The 25000-nt window shown below is 39.9% G+C and overlaps 1 protein-coding gene across 1 annotated transcript in view; it reads right to left on the bottom strand.

Annotated features, from left to right (window-relative positions):
- LOC106873770 (E3 ubiquitin-protein ligase RNF19A) overlaps positions 1-25000 on the bottom strand; it is a 94969-nt gene that overhangs the window by 49310 nt on the left and 20659 nt on the right. The window contains 1 exon segment of the mRNA XM_089342303.1: positions 17688-17864. The gene's annotated coding sequence lies outside the window, so the exon portion shown is untranslated.

The following is a 25000-nucleotide window of genomic DNA, read 5'->3' as shown; positions in this document are numbered from 1 at the left end:
TCGTTAATTACAAAAATTACTACCATCCCCACCACCACCATCATCACTGTAACCACTATCGTGTTAAAGGTGAGTGGGGGTGAGGATGGGACAAAGAAACAATTGTAGACTCAAATTACAATGGAACTCTGCAGATTATTTAAGCTAGACTTAACAATTATGGCATCAGTCCAGTTTCTTTTTTTTCTTTTTGGAAAACAAACCGAACGTCCCCCACCACGAACACCACTCCTCCACACACACACACACACACACACACACATACACACACACACACATCCATCCATCACAAAACAAAAAAGAACAAATAAACAAAATACCGTTGAATATATGATTGGACAGATCAATCGATTATTGATTAACAACCATTTTCACCAATGTTAGAAAAATTGCTTCGGTGCCCCCACCCCCCACCACACCACCACAGGATATCTGGCAACAGGTAATTATCCCCTGATGTATTTTCTGTCTAATGGACGGTCTGGGTAGGGGTGGGGGTCTGTGCCCATGACCCTTTTCCTGAGACAAGGGTGTGGGAGGAGGAAAGGAAGAGAGGTGCTCACAACAGAGTGGTTCCTGTTAAAACCCTTCTTTTGATATCAACCAGCCTGGAACTATTTTGGGGTTCCATGATACAAACTTCCCCGTTTCAAAGTGATCCAAGTTAAAACATGGCATTACAATTCCATGTTGATTTGTGTTCTAAACACAAGCTTAATTATGACAAAGTTATTTTACCAAAGAGTCCAAGATCCTGAGATCTAACCTCACCACTTCCATTTGTAATTTCAGTCCACTGACACCAGACACCACTTGTGTAATTAGTACCCACTGTAGACCCTAACGGTCACACATGGTCATTATATGCAATGTACCAGAATAAAGGTGGCAGAAGAGAGTTAGGGGAGATGAAGAAAATGGAATTGGAATCACCTTGTAAGAGAGAGGCTGCCATTTCCAACTAACTGTCCATTCACGATAAAGTCGGTCTTCTTCATTCTCCACATTCACTGATGACTAACATCCAGCTCCTTTCCATTTTTCTACTTAGGTTCCACCATCCAAGAAGGGTACCATGACCCCATCCAAGCAGGGTATCATCATAACACCATTTCTGAGTGACATTTCTTTTTCTTTTTCTTGGAGAGTAGGAATAGGATTTTTTTTTGTTAGAGTTTCCATTTCTTAATTTTCTTCTAATCTATTTTACGAAATGTGAGACCCAAGTTCAATCACAGGCAGTACAAATGAAATAACAAGAGATTGTAGGAGCAAAATATTAAGAGATGTACAATAAAATAGATAAATAAATAAAGGGAGATTTAAAAAGCATTGGGAGTGGGGGGGGGAATAAAAAAATACAGAAACTAATTTATCTCATCAACAAAGTTGGTTTGATATCTTTGTGTGTGTGTGTGTGTGTGTGTGTGTGCGCACACCTGTATGTGTGTGTGTGTGTGCGCCTGTGTGTGTGTGTGTGTGTCTACATGTGTGTTTGTGCCTACATATGTGTGTGTGTGTGTGTGTGTGTGTCTATGTATGTGTACATGTGCGTACATGTACGTGCATGTATGTGTGTGTACGTGCGTTTACGTGTGTGTGTACATATGTGTGTGTACGTGCTTAAATGAATGTGTGCACGTGAACATAAATGTAAAGTATGTGTGCGTGCATGCATATGGATGACTGTGTGCATGCGTGATTGAACGCATGTATGCATGAATGAATGAATGAATGCGTGTGTGTGTGTGTGTGTGTGTGTGAAGGCATATGTATGTGCATGTGCCAGATGACTCAGGTTGTAATGAAACCCATCCGACATCTGCTGATATAGGAAAACCCGATGTAAACGATAACAATGGCAACAACAACAATTATCTTGACAACAATGACAACAGTAAACATGACAAGACAAAAATAATAATCACGGAGGCAGTGCGGTAAGAAGCTTGCTTCCCAACCACATGGCTCTGAGTTCAGTCCCACTGCGTGGCACTTTGGGCAAGTGTCTTCTACTGCAGCCTTGGGCCAACCAAAGCTTTGTGAGTGGATTTGGTAGATAGAAACTGAGAGAAGCTTGTCGCGTATGTGTGTATGTATAAATATGTGTGTGTGTCTGTCTGTGTGTGTGTGTGTGTGTGTGTGTGTGTGTGTGTGTGTGTGTATAAATGTGTGTATGTGTTGTCCCCCACCACTGCTTGAAAACCAGTGTTGGTGTGCTTATGTCCCCATAACTTAGCAGTCCAGCAAAAGAGACTGATAAATTACCAGGCTTAAAAAGAAAATAAGTGTTGGCATTGATTAATTTGGCTAAAATTCCCAGCATGGCCACGGTCAAATGACAGAAACAAGTGAAAAGCTATAAGAAAGGCCCAAAGTTCAGAACCCTGAACAATGAAAAAGATAGTTGACCCCAAGGGTACTGATGCTAAAAAAACAAAAAAAAAAACAAAGGGAGAAGACAGAATACCAGAAGCATTTAATTCACCAATCTACAAGACCCCTAACAGACAACACAATAATCCAGAGGGCCCTATTTCTGAATAAAAGACAAAATGATCATAAAAGGAATACGTCTGGTCTTACGTATGCCAGGTGCTGATTCATCTTGTGAGGAAAATGGTAAAAAAAAACAAATATAAAACAAATACAGGAAGATTTAAATTGGAACCAGAAACAGGGTCTTACCTGAACGAAACGAAAAAATATAGCAAAATAGAATCCCTCAAGACAAGAGTAGAGACAGACTTGTTGGTAAATGGCTTCAAATTAACAACTATTTAGCTTGTGATGATTAAAATGCAAGATTCCATTGCAGACACATGGCAGAGTTGATTTGCCACTCGTGCGGAAAATACAAGAGACGGCAGATTAGATTAAATCCATTCTAAATACAGACACCTGTTGCCTGCACGTGGATTACCTAGATTACAACTGTATGTACGTGTGTGTGTGTGTGTGTGTGTGTGTATAAATATGTGTGTGCATATATATCTGTATGAATGTGTGTGTATATGTGTATATGTATATTATAATGTGTGAATATATATATACAAACGTGTAATGTATGTATATTGGACAGCACAAAGAAAGCTTGCGCAATCTGCTAGTTTGTATGTATATATATATATGTATGTGTGTATATATCTATATATATATATATATATATATATATATATATATATATATAGATATATATATATATATATAGATATATATATATATATATATATATAGATATATATATAGATATATATATATATATAGATAAAAGAGATAAGCTACAAAGCAACTAAGTAGATTATTGTCGGAAACAAAATGAAAATACATTACAAAAAAATATATACTCGTTTGTTTTCTTAAATAAACGCATCGATACATATGAGGGGTGTGAGAAGCAGTGGAGGTTGTGACCTCTCAATTCAAAGCCCTTAAACTCTGGAGAGGAAGAGGCATGTTGATTACATCAACCCCAATATTTAACAGGTACTTATTTCAATAACCCATGAAAGTGCATGGCTGAGTGGTTAGGGTACTCAGCTTATAAGTGTAAAGTTGTGAGTTCAACTCCTGGTGGTGTGCTGTGTCCTTGAGCAAGACACTTTATTTCACGTTGCTCCAGTCCACTCAGCTAGCAAAAGTGAACTGTACCTGTAATTCAAAAGGAGACAGCCTTGTCACACTGCGTCGTACTGAGTCTCCTTGAAAACTGCATTAAGGGTATGCATGTCTGTGGAGTACTCACCCACTTGCATGTTAATTATCAGATCAACTGGAACCTCGTCATCATAACCAATGGAGTGTCATTTCAATGACACTGAAAGATAGAATCAGAAAAGATGGTGTGAAGTGTTTTGTCAAACATGCTAACAATTCTGCCAGTCTACCACCTTTGTTGTTGTTGTTGTTATTATTATTAAGGCAGCGAGCTGGCAGAACTGTTAGCAAGCCGGGCAAAATGTTTAGCAGTATTTCGTCTGTCTTCTCGTTCTGAGTTCAAATTTCGCCGAGGTCAGCTTTACCTTTCATCCTTTCGGGGTCAGTTAAATAAGTACCAGTAGAGTACTGGGGTCAATGTAATCAACTATCTCACTCCCCCAAATTTCAAGCCTTGTGCCTTCAGTAGAAAGGATTATTATAAGGGTAGCGAGCTGGCAGAATCATTAGCATGTTGGGCAAAATGCTTAGCAGTATCTTGTCTGTCTTTACATTCCGGGTTCAAATTCCACCGAAGTCGACTTTGTCTTTCATCCTTTCGGGGTCAATAAATTAAGTACCAGTTGCATACTGGGGATCGATCTAATCAACTGGGCCCCCTCTCACCAAATTTCAGCCCTTGTGCCTAGAATAGAAAGGATTATTATTATTATTATTATTATTATTAGTAAAGCAGTGAGCTGGCAGAATTATTAGCATGCCACACAAAATGCGTTACATTCTGAGTTCAAATGCTATCAATTTCTTGGGGAAATTTTGAACCTGGGTTCTCATTCCTAAGGTATTTTTCAATGTTATTATTATTATTATTATTATTATTATTATTATTATTATTATTATTCAGGTCACTGCCTGGAATCAAACTCAACAGTAATGACAACAACAAAGCTGATGGTGTTCGCAATCCTGTGAGTGGTGAAGAAGAAAAGGAAAAACTGCTATTCTCACCCCTCCCCCCCCCCCCCACAAAATCGACCAACACCACCTAACCCCCTTCTGCTATTTTCCTCCGTTCCATAAGCCAAAGAGTCATTGGACCATCATAGTGATCCCGGTCTTTGACAATATCCAGGAAATAAAACATTTCAAGCTGTGAGGTTCATCTGAATAACCACTCAAAACTGCTTCTCCATTTCACACTTAGCAACATTGGAAAAAAATCTCTAAAACTCTTCAATAACCAGCCTGGGGAAAGTCGTTACACAAATTGACCTACATACACAAACACACATGATATCCACACAAGCATGTGTATCAGTTTCAACAACTATCATACACACACACACACACACACATATATGGAATGACAAGAGAATAGGAATTATGTAATCAACTGTACTTGCCTAACACTAAGTCTGAAGGATTATGTATTTTGAATTCTAACAACAGGTTATCAACATAACTATGCCAGAGAGAGAGAGAGTGTGTGTGTGTGTGTGTGTGTGTGTGTGTGTGTGTGTGTGTTGATCTGGTGGGTGTGCAATGTGCTCAACAGAAAAGAAGATTGTGCTGTAATGGTCATGTGATGCAGAAGGATGAGGACAGCCATATAAACAAGTGGCAAATGTCTAAAAATGGAAGAAACATGTGGAAGAAGTCAACCTAGGAAGATATGGGATGGAGTGGCAATGACCAACCTCAAGATGTCGATCTCCTCAGAGGAGATGACGGGAGGACCGAGCTGGGTGGTCTTATGATGCTGTGTTTGATAAGACCTGCCCATCCTAGCAGAATTGAGGTTCTGTCAAGCTTTCCCCTCCCATAATTTTGTCTTCTATTTTCTTCTCTTTCCCCTACACTGACCTGACATCCACAGCATGCAACTCATTCCCCTACCCCTAATCATCCCTCACATTATTTTCACTCAGTGCATTTCCTACTCTCTCTCATATTCCCATTGTAGCTGGACATCACATAGGCCACTCACTCACTCACTCACTCGCTCTCTCTCTCTCTCTCTCTCCCCATCATAGTTTCTTTCTTGAGTCTATACTCTGCTAAGCTGAGGGGGGTCTTATCTTGAGGGTACTTGGTTGCCTCACTGGTGCTGGTGCCACATAAAAGGCACCCAGAACACTTTTAAGTGGTTGGCATTAGGAAAGGCATCCAGCAGTAGAAACCATGCCAAAGCAGACATGGAACCTGGCAGAGCCTTCTGAGAGAGAGGAAGGAGGGACAGAGAAAGAGGAAGAGAAAGGAGGGACAGAGAGAAGGGGACACAGAGAGAAGGGGACAGAGAGAGAAAGGGACAGAGAGAGGAGGAGAGAGAGAGAGAAGAGGACAGAGAGAGGAGAGAGAGAGAGGAGAGAGAGAGAGGGAGAAGGGAAGAGTGAAGTGATTATCTTGGAATGTTGAAAATACTAGATTCTCCCATTATCACCACCACCACCACCACCACCATTGGTGACAATGATTTGTGTACTCAAGATAACATTGATATTGTATGTATTATTGGGATAATAAGTGCAAATACACAATGAGATAACATGCCTAAGATGCATCCTGGGGATAATTGGTTCAAATGTACCTAGTTCTAAACAATGCTTCTCTGTATTAACAATTCCAAAGGAGGAGGAGGGAATTCATTAATTGAACCCTTTCACTCTACCTCAATCATCCACTCCCACCCTCCTGCCCTCCCGCCCTCCCACCATCCCCATGCAACCAAATATCCTTTAAAGTAAGGGAGAGTAGGGTTTGGGAAAGGTTATGTTTTCCCTAAAATGTCGAAGTTCAAATACGGTGATTGAGTGCTGAGGGTGTGAGAACAGAGGCAGGACTAGAAGAGATCCCTTGTAAAGGCAAAAGGTCACAAGTTCAAGTAAGGCTAAACATGTTCTTTTATATTGAGGGGTTTTTGTCAGATAGGGAAGAAAGATGGAAAAAGAATAAATTTAATTTAGACGGGTTTTCTTTTCTTAATGAATTCAGAGCAACAAAAGTGAAAAGAAGGCAACAACACCAATGACCTTTACTGGTCAGGCGGTCCTAACTGGCAGGACTGACAAAAAAAAAAAAGTTACAGGTACATATCCACTACAACTGTCCCACTAGATTACACAGTCCAACTACAGCACTATAAACACATCCACAAACACCATCATTGAGAGAGATTTAATGCACTCAATACATCCTGGATTTCAAATACTACAGACAACAAAAGAGGCAACAATAACATTCAGAGTGAACTCCCTTTAAATCTTAAAACCAGATCAACTACAACTTTCTCCAGAAAATCTGATGCAAACATTTTTGCAGCGGGAAAATTTGCCATAAGAAATTTCACCATAAAGGAGGCACACAAGCAGACTGTAAATTAAATAACTCGTTATAAAGAAATTACCTTTCTCTAATTAGCAGGTTAGTTGATGAAGTTGCCATTTTAAGAAAACAGCTAATTTTTTTCGTCAATTTTCTTTTCAATTCTTTTTTTAACCACAAATTTTCCAATGGTAAAAATGTTTATGGAGAAATTTCCTTGAACCAATAGAAAGTATTCTATACTAGACACCTACCTTACTACAGCCATTTGGCAATCATTGGCAAATTTCTTTGGACCAGTTATTAATCATTTTCAAAACACACCAATACATGTTACAAAAATACTTTTACCAACTTTGAAAAGGAGTAATGGATGGAGTTCCACCAAGGAACTTAGAACCAAAGTTTTCAGAATTCAATGCAACAATCACCAATATAGATGCCACTATATATACATTCAACATTACCACAATCAACCACAGAGGCACTGTGGTATATAAAAGCCACAGGTACCATGTATTGTGTTTTTGCTGATTGTTTCACTAATTGTTTTTCACTAATTATGTGATTGCAGGCAGACATAGACACAATCAGCCCACCTGTCCTTTTTTACCAAGCAGAACACCAAGGATTTGACAGATGGACGGACAAAAAGTTGAACCAGCAATCAGCTGGTACTTATTTTTAGCCAAGGAAATTGGAGCCATGTGAGATGAAGCACCTTGCTCAAGGATGCAATGCACCTTTGCCCAATACAGAAAACAAACCCATGACTTTGTGATCTCAACACTTAAACAATTAAGTCACGTACGTTCACTGCAGTACACACAGCCAACAAAATAATTATAAACACACCGTGAAAAATATCCCACAATTCCTGGTTAAACCAGAAATAGATTAGCACATACATGATCCACCAACAACAAAGACAAAGACAAAAAAAAAATACAAGCAAACATCTGACACAAACACAAACCAAAACACTATCTAGGGTAATTAGTATCAATAATAATAATAATAATAGTCACATCCCACTCCCCCATATGATGATAAAAAGTTTCACGTGAGAAGATTGCAACAGCAGAAAATACTTTAATGAAATATTTCTTTAATGAAAATTAAAAACAAAAAAGAAAAAGTCATAAAAAGATAAAAGCACAGAAAAACAGGAAGCAAAAACTATGTCCACCACGCCGTGATCTTGAACCTTTCCCTAAACCTAAAGAGAAATCTAAAAGTTCCCAGGACCAAGGAAAAAGGCTCAAGCATACATTTCAAACTCCCAGTTATAAATGAATCACAACACAAAGAAACGACTCACAGCAGCACAGTGAAATGTCTAGAATCTGGGTAAACCAATTCTAAAGCTCAACAAAAACCTTAGTGACACCAGAGAGACCTGTCTCCCTTCTATGCACACCTTCGAAAATTCTAGAAAGGCTAATTCATGACATCGTTAACTCATACCTTCCTTCTTTAAAACATGAAGACTCAAATACTGTTTTAAAACAGAAAAATTCACTTGAAAGAAAATAAAAAGAAAATTAGTGGAACAGAAGGAGAGAGGAGAACTACTTGCTTGAACAAATATGGGCGAAAAATACGTTAAGTTAATGAATAATATTCTTTTGATTCTTTTACAAAATATGTGGTGCAATGCTAGACATGTTTCAGCCTTGTTAGTCCTCTTCAGTGAAGCCAAGACTTCACCACTGTACTTGCACAAGTAATGACATGAGTTACCGAGTAAATGTATGAGAAGGTACATCTGTCATTGTAGAAAAAGTGGAAAATATTCTACAGTTGTTATTATTATTATTCGAGGACAACATCTGCATGAAAAAACAGCAGTTAAGTTCCTGCTAGTGCTAACCTATTTAAGGTAATTGAGATTAAAAAACAAAAAACACTGATAAACTATGTTGTGAAGATAAACACAAACATTAGCCACTAACTGATATTCATTCTCTCTCCCTGCTTTCCGATTCCCCCCCCCCCCGACGACCACCACCACCAACACAAACAAGAAGCTGACAATGGCTGCTGCTAGTCAGCTGTGATTGCTACCACAGCACACACACACACACACACACACAGACGCTGCTGTTCTGTTTTAGATGTAGCAGCAGCCAGAATAACAGCCCAGTTGAATTGCCACAGCAACCACAGCCAAATGCAGCAGCTCCACCTGGTAGAAATAGGAATTAAATCTCTTTTTAAATCACAGCCATTCCTCTTGAATAAAAGGACATTGTGGAAGGAAGGTCCAGTTATGTGAAGCAAAGCATAAATCAAACAGGATGGTCATGGCTGGAATGCCTTTGATTATATGTCTACTACACCACAGCTGACCTGGGGTTAAACAACAGTTTATTATTATTATTATTATTATTATTATTATTATTAAGGCACTGGTGTCAAAGTAATTGATTTACTCCCACCTCGAAATTGCTGGCCTTGGGCAAAAATTTGAAATCATTGTTGTTGTTGTTAATAATAGGCACAGGCATGGCTGTGTGGTAAGAAGCTTGCCTCCCAACCACAGGGTTCAATCCCACTGCATGGCACCTTGGGCAAGTGCCTTCTACTATAACCTTGGGCCAACCAAAGCCTTGTGAGTGGATTTGGTAGATGGAAACTGAAAGAAGCCTGTCGTGTGTGTGTGTGTGTGTGTCACCCCATCACTGCTTGACAACCGGTGTTGGTGTGTTTACATCCCTGCAACCCCGTAACTTAGTAGTTCGGAAAAAGAGACTGATGGAACAAGTACCAAGCTTTAAAAAGAAAAAAAGAAAAAAAAAATTATAAGTCCTGGGGTCGGTTTGTTCAACTAAAACCCTTCAAGGTGGTGCTCCAGCATGGCCACAGTCAAATGACTGAAACAAGTCAAAGAATAAAAGAATTATTAAGGCAACAAGCTGGCAGAATCGTCAGAGCATCGGAAGAAATGCCTTGCTGTATTTGATCCAGCTCTGTTGGTTCTGGAGTTCAAATCCTGCCAAGGTCAACTTCCCCTTCCCCTTGTTTAGGGGTCAATAAAATAAAGTAGCAGTTGAGCACTGATGTTGATGGTACCCCTCCCTCCCCTCAAAATTGTTGGCCATGCGCCTAGATTGGAAACCATTGTTACCATTATGGAAGCCGGCAAGCCACGGGAATTGTTAACATTGCCAGACAAAATGCTTCTTGGCATTCAAGCTGTCTTCATGTCCCAAGTTCAAATTCCACAGAGACCAACTTTGCCTCTCGTTCTTCAGGGTCAATGAAATAAGTACCAGTCATGTACTGGGGTTGATGTCACCAACTAACCCTCTCACCTCAAAATTGCTATCTGTGGGCTAAACCCAGAATTATTATTATTATTATTATTATTATTCAGTAGTCTTATTTCTATCACGTGCTTTCACTGCACTACCGAGCGCAGCTCTATGTGCCTTGGGTATGTGCTGTGGTTTGTTGTGATGCTCTTACTTTCACTGTATTGAAAGTATTTTACATAGGATGTGTGTGGTGCCTAGAAGTGCCATTTTTATATATATTTGTTAGTCCTGGTGTTTTTGTCATGTATTTGTCTGGATATTTCTTTTATCACACCTAATGCGCCTCCAATGATAGGAATTGTTTCTGTTTTTAGGCTCCACATTCGAGTTACTTCTATTTCCAGAGTCTTTGTATTTTGAAAGTTTCTTCATTTCTTTTAGAGAAACGTTGTCATCAGATTATTATTATTATTATTATCATTATTAAGGTGGCGAGCTGGCAGAATCGTTAGCACACCAGACAAAATGCTTAGCAATATTTTGCTCGTTGCTGCATTCCACAGGGCTCAAATGGAGCTTATTTCATCAACCCCAAAAGAGTAAAAGATAAGGTCAACCCCAGCAGAATTTGAACTCAGCAGCCTTTTGTCCATGTTGTAAGAATTTTTTTCCAGCATGCTAACAATTCTGCCAAATCAGCACCTTTATAATAAAGAATAGTTTCTTATGTAGACACAGTCTAGAAATGTGGTGGGGGAGGCAGTGGGGGAGGAGGTGGGGGCAGTGTTCAGTCAACTAAACTGACCCCAGTACTTGACCAGTCTTTTTAATGACTCCTGAAAGGGAACTCGGACAAAGCTGGACACAATGTAAAATGACATTCCTAATTCTATCTGATAGTGCTCCCTCCACCTACCAATGAATATGAAAATTATATAAACAAACCAACAAACAAACAAAAGCATTTATCGTTTTCTGAGATAATTAAAGGCTCCAGAGAGTTTGGGTCATCTGATCAGGAAGAACAGGAATAGATGTTTTTTTTAATCTCTGAGGAATTACTGAGATTAATTAGTGATCAGCTGGAGATGTTTACTAGAGATAAATAAAAAAAGCAAGAAAGAAAAAGAGGAAAAAGGAAGAGAAAAAAAGCCTGAGATTCTGTTGGATTAGGAGCAGAAAATAGATTTGTTGTAAGTCTGATGAATCTATAATACAAGCTGGCAGGAAAAGTAACAATATAAAACCTAGACACACTAACTGGGAAAATGTATATCACTTTTAGCCTTGAGACAGGTTAATCTTCAAAAGTACTGCAGTATGAGAGGTTTTCTAAGGTATGGAAGCAGGTCGAAAGCCAGTTCCTGATGAACTGGGAACTGCTCAAAGACCTTCGATTTGATCAAGCAGAGTTCAAATTTGGCAGAGATTCACTTCACCCTGCATTCCTCCTATTGAAATCTGATGAAACAAGTGGTTGTTAAACCCTAGGCAGGCTGTCAATGAGGAGGACTATGAGCAAATGTATTATGACCATTACATGACATAATGTCCTTCCGTTTCTTTAGAACACTCCATTGATAATTTCCAAAGTCAAAAGTCCTTTAATGATTCTGTTACAGAACAGAAATGAAGGACAGAATAAGGGATTAAAGTTCTTTTTTCCCTTACATCAGAGAATTCCTGACTTCCTTCAAAATGAATGTAAACAATGTTAGTATGGTATTTGTGATATCAAGTGTTTTAGGACTGGCTGACTGATGGAGTCCTGCATGGCAGTGGTCACCAACCATTTCTGCACTATGAACTTGTTTCATGCAAGACAATTTTTCCACAGACTAAGGGACCACGTGCATACCAAAGTGCATAACAAATAATTTAATTATTACATATATAATACATATATACCACAGTATCAAACCAAATTCCAAAAACATTTTAATTTGTGAACATCGTTAAAAGTACTTTTAAATGTACGAAATAGCAAACACCTTTTACTGTCCTCTTAAGGCCACACTATCGGTCTTCTCACCAAATTACTTTTAAAACAAAAGTTCTAATTTTCTTCTGTTTTGACAGACATTCTCTAGAACAGGGGTTTTCAAACTTTTTGACTTGCGGACCCCTTTATATTTCAGGCTTTACCTTAGGGACGACCCCCTTATAAACGCTTAGGAAATTTATACATAAATATTTGCTTAAAATAACATATTTTTGCATTTATTTATTTAACAGTATTTAACAAATAGGTTTATTGTCAATTAAAAGATTTCGATTAAAAAACATATAAAATCAAATTGCCCATAAAAAGTATTTGCTGTCCACAGACCCCCTGTCTTGTCCTTGCGGACCACAGTTTGAAAACCCCTGCTCTAGAACAGTACTCTGTGCAAAACCAATAAATATGGCACCCTAGTCATAACACTGACTTGAACTTCTAACTTGTTGTCTCTTGGGGTCCCTGGAAGAGACTTGGAGTCAACTTGTACAAGTAGAAAGCAAAAGCCAAACAAATAATAATAATAATAATAATAATAATAACAATAATAATAATGCTTCTAATTAAGACAAGACCAGCAATTCAGAAGTGTGTGTAGGGTGGGTTAATTGATTGCATCGGCTTCAGTAGTAGACCGATACTTTCATTTCATCGACCCCGGACTTCTCGGCCTTTCATCTCCCTAGGATCGATAAAAGAGTAAAATAAAGTCAAACAATACACACACAGACAGATCCAAGAGAGGAAGTGTGACACACACACACACACACACACACGTAATAGAAGCCAAAGAAGCCATTTATGTGGCTGCTATTAGCAACAGGCTGGACCACATAAACAAACAGTCGAGCAAATACAAGATACAAGAAACAATGCAGACCACACCACACTCCAGGGCCGGACACATCTTCGGACTTTCGACATGAAGCGCGCGCGCGCACAAACCATAGAAACGAGCCTCTTCGTGGTCGCTCCATTTTCAAGAAATAGCAGCCAAATCCCTCTCAAATCACACCGTCACTGTCTTGAAACAGGAATAATCTATGGCTCCTTCAGGATAAAGTAATCTTGGATATATCCTAAAAACGGGATGCTGTTAATCAGGACGCTTTTAATCATGGGCCCTACTTAATCAGGCTGACCCAAGCCACACACACACACACACACACACACACAAGCCAGTGAGGGGCGCCTCGAAGCGGTCATTTTATCTGCTAGAAATAGCAACTAAGACTAAATCCCACCCACCCTGCAAACAACTTTTCTGGATGTGGACTTTTTTTTTTTTTGTGTGGATACATTCGACAGTTTAGTGTGAATTAAAAACGATGGGATGGTCACGGTGGGATCAGGATATCCTCGCGGCTCAACAAGCCCACATACATATATATATATTATAACCTGCTCGGCAATAAATAATTTTCTTACCTCTAAATTAGTCGATAATGATAATTTATAAGACATTGATCTTTCTCCTTTTTTTTTTAAAGCTCGAAATACGGATTAAAATTGACGTGTGTGTGTGTGTGTGTGTGTGTGTGTGTGTGTGTGTGTGTGTGTGTGTGTGTTGAGAGAGAGAGAGAGACAATCAGTAGGTATATATGCGTATGCAAGTGTGCGTGTGTGTGTGTGATATATATATATATATATATATATATATATATGTGTGTGTATATATAAGAACGTGTGTGTGTATGTGTATGAGAGTGTGTGTGTGTGTGTGTGTGTGCATGCGCGTCTGTTTTGATTTAACAGACGTATATGTGAAGAGACGCGCGCAACATGGAGATGAAGGGGAGGAAGGGAGCGAGTGAAAGAGGAGGAGGAGGAGGTTAGAGAGAGTGAGAGGGAAAGTCAACGGTGAATAAAGACGAAGTAGATATGTGAAGAAGAAACGAGAGAAAGCGTAAACAGGCGAGAGAGGGAGGGAGAGAGAGAGAGAGAGAGAGGGAGGGAGAGAGCAAACACGGGAGAGAGCAAACACGCGAGAAAGGGAGTAAACACGCGAGAGAGGGAGTAAACATGCGAGAGAGGGAGTAAACACGTGAGAGAAGGATGTAAACACGTGAGAAAAAGGAGGAACGGGCAAGTCTGAGAGAGAGCGAGACAGAAAGAAAGCAAATGAGTGCGTGTGTGTGTGTGTGTAACCGAGCGAGAGAGAGAGAGAGAGAGAGAGAGAAGCAGTAAGAAAGAGACGAAGAGAGTGGGAGAAATATTGAATGAATAAAGATTTATAAAACTGGCTGGAACAGACTCCAACAGGAAATACTAGATAATGGAAGGGAGGCGGAGGGACTATAATAATAATAATAAGAGGAGGAGGAGGCGGCGGCAAGAAGGTAGATATAAGAGAATTGGTTTGAGATGAATGGATAATCTATAGCAGCAGGTGTCAATATATGAAAGTGTAGAAGGGAAAACGTGTTGGAACAAACAGAAACGGTGCCAGACGTCAAATATCTTTGAGTTCTGAATTCAAACTATGCCAAGATCCAACTTTGTTTTTATCCTAATAAAATCACACACACAAAGTAGCTTTTTTGTAACAGTTGTGTTCCGAGTTCAAATTCTACAGTGGTAAGAAACTCTCTTGGGAGCCGATCAACAGGTTTCCAGAGGAGAAACCCACCCCAAGGCAACTGTTTTGGCCCTTAATTTCTTACACTCTAAGGGGGCCGGGCCGGGCCAGGCTGGACCACATCCAAGTCATGATTCCTGAGTGCCCTTCTCCAGACACTTTTTAGCCACCTGGATAGCAGAGACTTCTGCATTTAAACCACCTGGAGATTTCATCTAGTTGGAACCCCTCTCAAACATTTATGTGTGTATACGTATATGTGAGCACGTGCATGTGTGGTTAGGCTGGGGCTATTGTAGAAGACACTTGCCCAAGGTACTACCAATGAGCAGGATTGAACCTGAGACCATGTGGTTGGTAAGTAAGCTTCTTAACCACACAGCCACACCTGATTGTTCATGTTATGTAATTCGGTGTCAGGTAAAGATTGTGCAAGACATGGGATGTGTGGATCGTGTGGCATTCAAGAGTTGCAGCTGTAAAGAATCTGAAGTTGTTGGCACCATAATATGACCAACATTAGTTCAGCTAGAGGAGCAGCGCCCATAGAATTAAAGCCTTTGGGCTTTAGACACATCAGAACTACAATGAGAACTGTCCCATGTGTGTTCTTTGTCCCGAGACCAACCTTCAACTGTTTTCAAGCAAAATAATATCCCTCCCCACCTGGTCCTCCAAGCACATACACCACTATGGCCAGACATGTTTTCAAGGAAGATTGCAAGCGCATGAGCACAGTTATAAAATATATTATATAAAAAATAATCTTTATTCTTTATACAGCATCTGTATGATTTTTTTTCTTAAACCCAACTTGGAGGACTCATCCCTCATCCCACCAAGAAACAGCTGGATGGAGATCTCCTGCCCATTTCCACAATTACAAGAGAAAGGCTCTTGCATTTTTGGAGACATTACTGGTGAGCTAAACCAGGAGTTTTCAAACTTTTTTACTTGCGGACCCCTTTATATTTCAGGCTTTACCTTAGGGACCCCCTTATAAACGCTTATGAAATTTATACATAAATATTTGCTTAAAATAACATATTTTTACATTTAATTATTTTAACTGTATTTAACAAAATAGGTTTATTGTCAATTAAAAGATTTCGATTAAAAAACATATATAAAATCAAATTGCCCATAAAAAGTATTTGCTGTCTACGGACCCCCTGTCTTGTCCTTGCGGACCCCCTGTGGTCCGCGGACCACAGTTTGAAAACCCCTGAGCTAAACAAGAGCTGGCAATTGACCAGCTGCTATGGATTACAAAGCATGGCCGTACTTGAGCAAGTCATCCGGAAGCAGCATACGAGATACAGGATGCCTCACCAAAGACCTCCTTTAACTAACGCAGGACCAAGATGGACAATGCCATGCTTGACCAAACGATTGTAATGATGCTCACATGCACACACCCACACATATACACACCCACAAACCCAGCAAAGAACTGCTCATTGTACACTGTAAGAGGAGCAGCAATGTTTAGACGAACAACAACAAAAAAAAAGAAATTATCATTTCAGGGCAATTAACACTCTATACAACTATTTCCTGCTTGCGTTAATAAAATTCTTCAAATTCCAATTTTTGTTTGTTTGTTTGTTTAAATAAACCTTAAATGTTTCTGTGGAATACAACTTTTAAATTTAGTCAGTAGTAATTGAGTTTCTGTATTTTTTCAGTATCTCTTATCCTTTACTTGTTTTAGATATTAGACTGGAGCCTTGCTGGGGCACCACCGAGAAGAACTTTTAGTCAAGTGAACTGGCCCCCAGGACTTTTTTTTAAAGATTGGTGCTAATTCTATAATTCTCTTTTACTGAGCCACTAAGTTACAGGGATGTAAGTACACCAAAACTGGCTGCCAAGTGTTGCTGCAGAGAAAAACACACACACACACACACACACACTTGTGTGTGTGTGTGTGTGTGTGTGTGTGTGTATATATATATATTTTTATTTGTTTCAGTCATCTGACTGCGGCCATGCTGGAGCACCACCTTTAGTCGAACAAATCGACCCCAGGATGGGCATCTAATCGTGGAACTATGCCAAGAGTACATGACAAACATACACAACAGAGAGAGACTGATGAGACTAACAGCTTTTTCAGCTGTTTTGTGTGATATCGGGTGACAAGAACAGAAAAAAAGATAAATTAATGTCAAAATGTTGAGTAGACCAAGGTTGTGAAGCCGAGTCAAAAAACTGACTCCAACTCCTCTACTACTGGCACCTCCGACTCTTGACTCCTCTTTATGTAATTAAGTGATTGTGGTCTACATATCTCATAAAGCATACGCTTGTACTTTGAGTAGGCCCCTAGGTTAGAACTGGTTTATATTAAAGAATACAGACATTGGGAGTCGGAGTCAGTATAGTTTTACTGACTGACTCAGCAGCTACCCCTTAATTGTTTCCAACTCCGACTCCATGGCTATGAGACTCCACAGCCCTGGAGGAGACAGAAAATAATGGTGATGTTCAACAATTTTTTCTCACTAATTTTGTCAAAAAAGGAGAAAAAAGAGAGAGAGAATGGATGACAACCATCTTTCAATATTGTCTTTGATAAAATGGTGAGCTGCCAAAATTGTCAGAGATGTTTCTTCTGGCATCAGGTTCTGAGTTCGAAGAAGGCCTTATGGAGTTTTGCCTTTCATCCTTTCAAGGGTTGATAAAATAAGTACCATTTGAACACCGGGGTCAATGTAATCACCTTAACCCCCCCTCCCCTCCCAAAATTACTAGCCTTGTGCTAACTTTTAAAACCAATACTGTCTTTGATAACAAAACTGTCTGATTTACAAAATAAATTTTTTTTTAGATAAATAAAAGTTTCCAAAAGAAAAGGTTTCCTACTCACATGTTTTTTTGTGTTTTATTTTTTTCCTCTTTACCATATTCTGGAGATTTCCGTTACGTAAACACTCACTGCATATATTGTATAAGTCATGTGAAACGCCATAATAATTGATTGAAGCTTGTTAAACCTTTATAGAAAGCACAGCGTTGATCGGAAGGGGCTTTATATTTCCATTCCCTAAAGAAAAAAAAAAAAAAAGGAAAAAATTAGTCAATCAATGGAAGAATTAAAATAAGCCTCCCACCTCCACCTCCATCAACATTTTATATGCAATTGTCTTTTGGTTGACGCAGGAGATTGGTTCCATTAGTTACCATGGAAACTGAAATCATGTAAAGTGAGCAAGATATGGGGTTTTGTCATATTAATAAAAAAAAGAAACAATGTATGTAAAAAGCACTCTTCGGGCATTGGGCAATATGCCAAGCTTGAGAAGACCCATCAAACCAAATGAAACCGTAGTCATAGCCGATGCTGGTGTCATGTGTAATTGGTACCCATACCAGTGGCACCTAAAAAACACCCTTCGGACATTGGGCCTCACAGAGGCAATAGGTGCTCAATACCTTTGGCAATACATCATACTTGGGAAGAACCAGTCAAGCCACGTGAGATCGTAATCCTGGCTGATACCAACGTTACATAACTGGCACCCATGCCGGTGACACGTAAAAAGCATCCACTACACTCTCGGAGTGGTTGGTGTTAAGAAGGGCATCCAGCCATAGAAACCCTGCCAAATCAGATTGGAACCTAATGCAGCTCCCCAGCTTACCAGTTTTCAGTCAAACCATCCATCCATCCAACCCATGCCAGCATGGAAAACAGACATTAAATGATGATGATAAATATCTATAGAAATGAGGATGATAAATTGTGTGTGTGTGTGTACATATAAAATTAACGGTGACAGAAGCAGTGTCAATACTGAAAGATAAGATTTATCTCCTACTTAAAAATGGATGTTGTGTTAGAACACAAAATACTGCATTATTTGCCACAAGAGAACCTCTGAATTGGACTTTTTGGTGCATATAAGCACTCAGCTTCCTGAGGTCATTCTTCAGTACTTCATCCCATGACTTCCTGGGTTTCCCACTTCTATGTATTCCGGCCACACTATTGTAATATTTGGTTTTACCTTCTGCCCAAAAACAGAGCTTTTTCCATCATTTCCAGAATGTTACAATGCATGATGCTTGTGTTACTGAAGATCCAACAATTACCCCTGCATGGATTTTTGTCTTCATTTCTTTTACTTGTTCTGACAATTATTCCATTTATACCAAACTGTTTTGTAGTTTTGTTAAACCCTCTCCATTTTGGAAGTCGATTTAATAAATTAATCTTCAATTCCAGAGAAATTAACTTCTGTAATATTTGACACTATTATTCTATCCTGAAAATATTTTGTTAAAATATATGAAAAGAAAAAAAAAAATATTCTACCTTAAGTGTCAGTCTGGAATGCAATCTAAGCTCACTGTCAACAAATGGAACGAAAAGAAAAACCAAACTCAAAGACCGAAACAGGAAAAAAAAAACAAAAAAAAACCAACAATACAAAGAAGCGTTTTTGTATTTGTGAAAGAAACCATGCAAAATAAATCAAACACGATGGCAAAGTGAAACCAGATACAAAAAAAAACTATGTAAAGAGAGACAGAATTGTACTTTTATTTATATTGTTCACAACCAACTACATTTCTGTGTAGAAACCAATTTTGTTTAGTTAATTGCCTTATTCTTTCAAGTCTTTTCTGTTGTAGCGGGAATGTTCTAGATCAGGTGTCACCAATCACCAGGCTGTGGATCAATTGGTACCGGAGAGGGGGGTGGGGATGGCAAAAAAGAATAGATTTTAAAATAATACAATGGAACCTTGAACAAATCACAAATCCCTTCAGGTAGACGGCCCTGCTCAATATGTAGAAAAGGCATTCGAAACTCCAAGTACTATAACAACAACTTTTTACTGTTTGTTCTAAATTATAACATATAAAATGTGTGTGTGTCTTGCTCAAGAAGGCAATGTGTTGCCTTGTCTAGGAATCACAACCATAATTTTACGATCGTAAGTCCAACACACTAACCACTAAGCCATGCACCCCCACATAGGGCTGGTTACCCAGTTTCCGTGGCAATTGACAAAGATCATAACATTCTCCCCAAACAGGACACAGAGTCACTCGTTCACAAAGTGCATTGAAGCAACATATAATGAAGAGTCTTGCTCAAGAACACCAACTAATGCCCTGTCCAGAAATTGAAACTACAATCTTGCAATTGTCAGTGCAACACCCTAACCACTAGCCCCACCCCCACCCATTTGGATGGTTATTGGTTATTTGGAGTTTGCCTTTTGACAGGTCTTGTATTTCATCCTTTTCACACCGACCTCCATTTACTAAGGGGTCTCAACTGTGTTGTCACTTGAGACACCAACAGCCTAAGCTATGAACCAGGATTCACACAGTTACCATTAGCAGGTCACTATTTATCAGATCTTCGGCCTGGTACATACTTTTCACTCGGCTTGCAACTAATTTCTGGGGTGGATCAACAAATTGCTGAAAGAAGTCTGGATGGCATCTACATCATCGATGTCATCATCATCATCATCATCGTCATCGTCGTTTAACGTCGGCTTTCCATGCTAGCATGGGTTGGACGATTTGACTGAAGACTGGTGAAACCGGATGGCAACACCAGGCTCCAATCTGATTTGGCAGAGTTTCTACAGCTGGATGCCCTTCCTAACGCCAACCACTCTGAGAGTGTAGTGGGTGCTTTTACGTGTCACCCGCACGAAGGCCAGTCAGGCGGTACTGGCAATGGCCACGCTCAAAATGGTGTATTTTATGTGCCACCCGCACAAGAGCCAGTCCAGGGGCACTGGCAACGATCTCACTCGAAAATCCTACGAAGGCCAGTCAGGCGGTACTGGCGATGTGTGTATTATATTTCCCTCGCAGACAGTCACCTCCCTGGACCAGCAACAGGACTGAACCTGGAATTGTGTGTTTATGAAGCAAACTTCTTACCACTCAGCCATGCCTGCAAATCACATCAGACCTTTAAAAAAAAGCCCAAAAACGAGAGAGTTTGGCTGATGTAGTTTAGAATAAGTTATTTCTGAGAAGAAAAAAATGGAATGGTCATGGTTTGATTGTCTTTGTTCATAAGTGCCAGGTGGATCGAGTTCTACTTGGAACTCAACAACAACAGATCTAGTGAGTGACAAAGTTGTTTACAGTTTTCATTCCATTCCCACAAAATTTCTCATTTACCAAGACTTGGTACCACCACCACCACCACCATTCCAAACATTGCCAGAAACAATCTAGAATGAAAAAAAAATATTATCACTATCATCGTCATAATCAAGTCAGCATAAAACCATATTTCTATGCCACACACAAACACAGAAGAGTGAGAGAGAGAGGATGTGTGCGTATGTGAGTGAGTGTGTACCAACAGGAAGGTTTCTAGCATAAATGAAATTCTTGGAAAAGGTAAGAGTATTAACTCTTCATGCCAGAAGATTCTCATGTTTCAAGGACTTCCTCTGTGTGTGTGTGTGTGTGTGTGTATTAAAGCATGTGTTAAATATGCACATATGCATTTGTGCATACACGTGTGTACGAGTGTGTGTATGTGTACGAGTGTGCTTGTGTGTGTGTGTGTGTGTGTGTGTGTGTACGTGTGTGTGTGTGTACGAGTGTGCATGTGTGTACGAGTGTGCATGTACGTGTACGAGTTTGCGTGTACGTGTACGAGTGTGTACGTGTGCGAGTGTGTACATGTGTGTGTACGAGTGTGTACGTGTGTGTGTGTACGAGTGTGTAAGTGTGTGTGTGTACGAGTGTGTAAGTGTGTGTGTGTGTACGAGTGTGTACATGTGTGTGTGCATGTATGTGTGTGTATGTACGAGTGTGTGTACTGAAGCCTGTGTTAAATATGCACATATGCATTTGTATTAATGCATGTGTGTGTGTGTGTGTGTGTGACAGGGAGTAAGAGAGAGATTGTGGTTGGCATTTGAAGGGAGGGAGTGAGGGAGGGAGGGAGTGAGGGAGGGAGGGAGTGAGGGAGGGAGGGAGTGAGGGAGGGAGGGAGTGAGGGAGGGAGGGTGCTGCCAAATCTACAACATCAACCTCTCTCTCTCACCCTCTCTCTCTCTCTCACCCTCTCTCTCTCTCTCTCTCTCTCTCTCTCTCTCTCCCAGATATTGTTATTTCACTTTACTTTTCTCTCTTTTTTACTGGTTTCAGCCATTTGACTTTGGCCATGCTGGGGCACAGCCGTGAAGACTCATCCTCAGTACTTTTTTTGTTTTTCTCTTAGCCTGGTACTACTTCTGTCAGTCTCTTTTGCTGAACTGCTACATTGCAGGGACATAAACACACCAACACCAGTTGTTAAGCAGTGACATTTGTCTCAGGTACCACACAATGGGACTGAACCCAGAACCAGGTGGTTTGGAAGCAAGCTTCTTACCACGTAGCTATGCCAGCACCTATCACCCAGATAGTTATTTTCCTTTACTTTGGAGAAGAAAAGCGAAAAAGACATTTATGGAGTAGGGATGGCCTTGCTTGGATTAAAAGCTCTCAGATAAGAATAACATTTCCACACTTACACACCCAGTGGCCATTAGAGCTGCTGGAAATGGTAGTCAACTTTCCCTCAAATCACAGCCAACTGTCCTTGGAAAAAAAGAAGTGATGTATTGAACGATGTGGCCCCGAATACACCAAACCTGAAGGAAAGACAGGATGGTCGTGGGCAGAAGGTCTGATTATAGATAGGTCTGTTTACGTAGGGCTTTGGTTCCCAACCATTTTCTACCTACAAACCCCTTTAATTCTTATTTTAATCTACTGGACCTGCATAGTTATTTGATGTATATAAAAAAAAAAATTCCTACTATTATTAACATTCATCAATATTTCATGTCCATTCTGCATGCTGGCAAGGGTCGGACTGCTTTATAGGGGCTGACAAGGTGAGGGACCACACCAGGTTTCGTTGTCTGTTTGGGGTTGGTTTCTAAAGCTGGATGTCCTTCCTAACACCAACCACTTTACAGAGCGTACTGGGTGCTTTTTATGTGGCACCCACACCAATGCCTTTTGTGTAGCACTTTGGTTTTCAGATTTCAATTCTGTTGTGGTGGGCAAGGCACCAAATAAATATTAGGAATTCTTTTATTTTTTTTATTTGTCCAGTCATTTGACTGCGGTCATGCTGGAGCACTGCCTTTAGTCGAAAAAATCAACTCCAGGACTTAATCTTCGTAAGCCTAGTACTTATTTTATCGGTCTCTTTTGCCAAACCGCTAGGTTATGTGGACGTAAACACACCAACATCGGTTGTCAAGTGACAGTGAGGGGACAGACGACGGGCTTTTTCAGTTTCTGTCTACCAAATCCACTCACAAGGCTTTGGTCGGCCCGAGACTATAATAGAAGACACTTGCCAAAGGTGCCATGCAGAGGGACTGAACCCAGAACCATGTGGCTGGGAAGCAAGCTTCTTACCAAACAGCCTAATTGTAGAAAAAAATTGTGGAAATATATATATATAGGTGCAGGTGTGGCTGTGTGGTAACCAGCTTGCTTACCAACCACATGGTCCTGGGTTCAGTCTCATTGCCTGGCACCTTGAGCAAGTGTCTTCTGCTGTTGCCTCAGGCCGACCAAAGCCTTGTGAGTGGACTTGGTAGACGGAAACTGAAAGAAGCCTGTCGTATATATGTGTGTATGTGTATATATATATATATATATATATATATATATATATATATATACACGCACACACCGTATGTACTTGTGTTGAAGTTGCATCCATGATTCAGTGTTAAATCTTAGTCGAAACTTGTTCCCTTTTCAGTTTTAACTTCGCCCTGTGTATCTTCTTGCACTCCAGTTTTTCCAGTTCCAACTAGATACAGAATAGCGCAACTCCTATTCGAGTAAATAGGATACAAACACACACACACACACACACACACACACACACACACACAACACACATCTTTGTGTATGTGTGTTTTTATATATATATATATATATATATATATATATAAATATATACACACACATGCACACATATAGACACACATTAAAGCAATATACATGCTGTGTATACACATATATACACACACAAACACATACATACACACACACACACACAAACACAAATATAATTATATAAAGCATTTTTTTCATTGCATGTATTTCATTTGATATAAACAGCTTAGGGTGGTGCGTTTATTGACTAACTTGATTGCTGGAGAGAGAGAGAGAGAGAGAGTGACAGAGAGAGAATGCAAGTGAGAAATGGACAAATAGTTAGATAAGAAAATACTTGAAACCATCTAGTGCTGTGTGTGTGTGTGTGTGTGTGTGTGTGTGTGTGTGTGTGTGTGTGTGTGTCTGTGTGTTTAATTGCCAAATGTTGCAACGTAGTTGAAGAGCCAACAGTTTCACGCATGCAACTTATGAAAACGATATCAGATTCATAAGTGTCATACACAATGCTTTAGGCTCTCGAGACAAATGTATGCACTTAAATTAACGAAATTGCAGTGTATGCGTGTGTGTGTGTGTGTGTGTGTGTGTGTGTGTCAATGCGTGCATGTGTGCGACAGATAGACAACAAAAGAACTCGTGAAAATCTTTAAAAATTTAAATCGATACAAATTCCTGCGTGATTAGATTTGATTTGACAAATCTGTTGTCAAAGACAATCCAGTCGTGACCATACAGAGATTTTTAGTTTAATTTTTATACACATTAAGACAGGAGTTCAAGATTTGGCTTCTATTTCTTACATGTCAACCAGGAGAATGGGGGGGGGTGCACGTATGCGAGTGCTATGCATGTGCGTATGTGTGTTTGTGTGCGTGCGCATATATGTGCGTGTGCGCATTTGTGCGCGCGTGCGCGTATATGTGCGTGTTCGTGCGCATGTGTGCGCGTGTGTGCATACGTGTGAGCGTGTGTGTGTGCGTGCATGTGTGCATACGTGTGAGTGTGCGTGTATGTGTGCATACGTGTGAGTGTGCGTGTATACGTGTGAGTGTGCGTGTATGTGTGTGTACGTGTGAGTGTGCGTGTATGTGGGCGTACGTGTTAGTTTGCGTGTATGTGTGCGTGCGTGTTAATGTGCGTGCGTGTTAGTGTGCGTGTATGTGAGAGAGAAAGAGCCAGTGAGCATAGTGTAAGTGAATGCGTACGTCTGTATTAAGTGTGCATGTGCGTCTACACGCACCTGTTCATGTGTAGACATGCTTGTAAACATGCCTA

Source organism: Octopus bimaculoides, chromosome 25, assembly GCF_046866305.1.
Source record: "Octopus bimaculoides isolate indiv1 chromosome 25, ASM4686630v1, whole genome shotgun sequence".
Classification (NCBI taxonomy): domain Eukaryota; kingdom Metazoa; phylum Mollusca; class Cephalopoda; order Octopoda; family Octopodidae; genus Octopus; species Octopus bimaculoides.
This window is presented reverse-complemented; position numbering and strand designations above follow the sequence as displayed.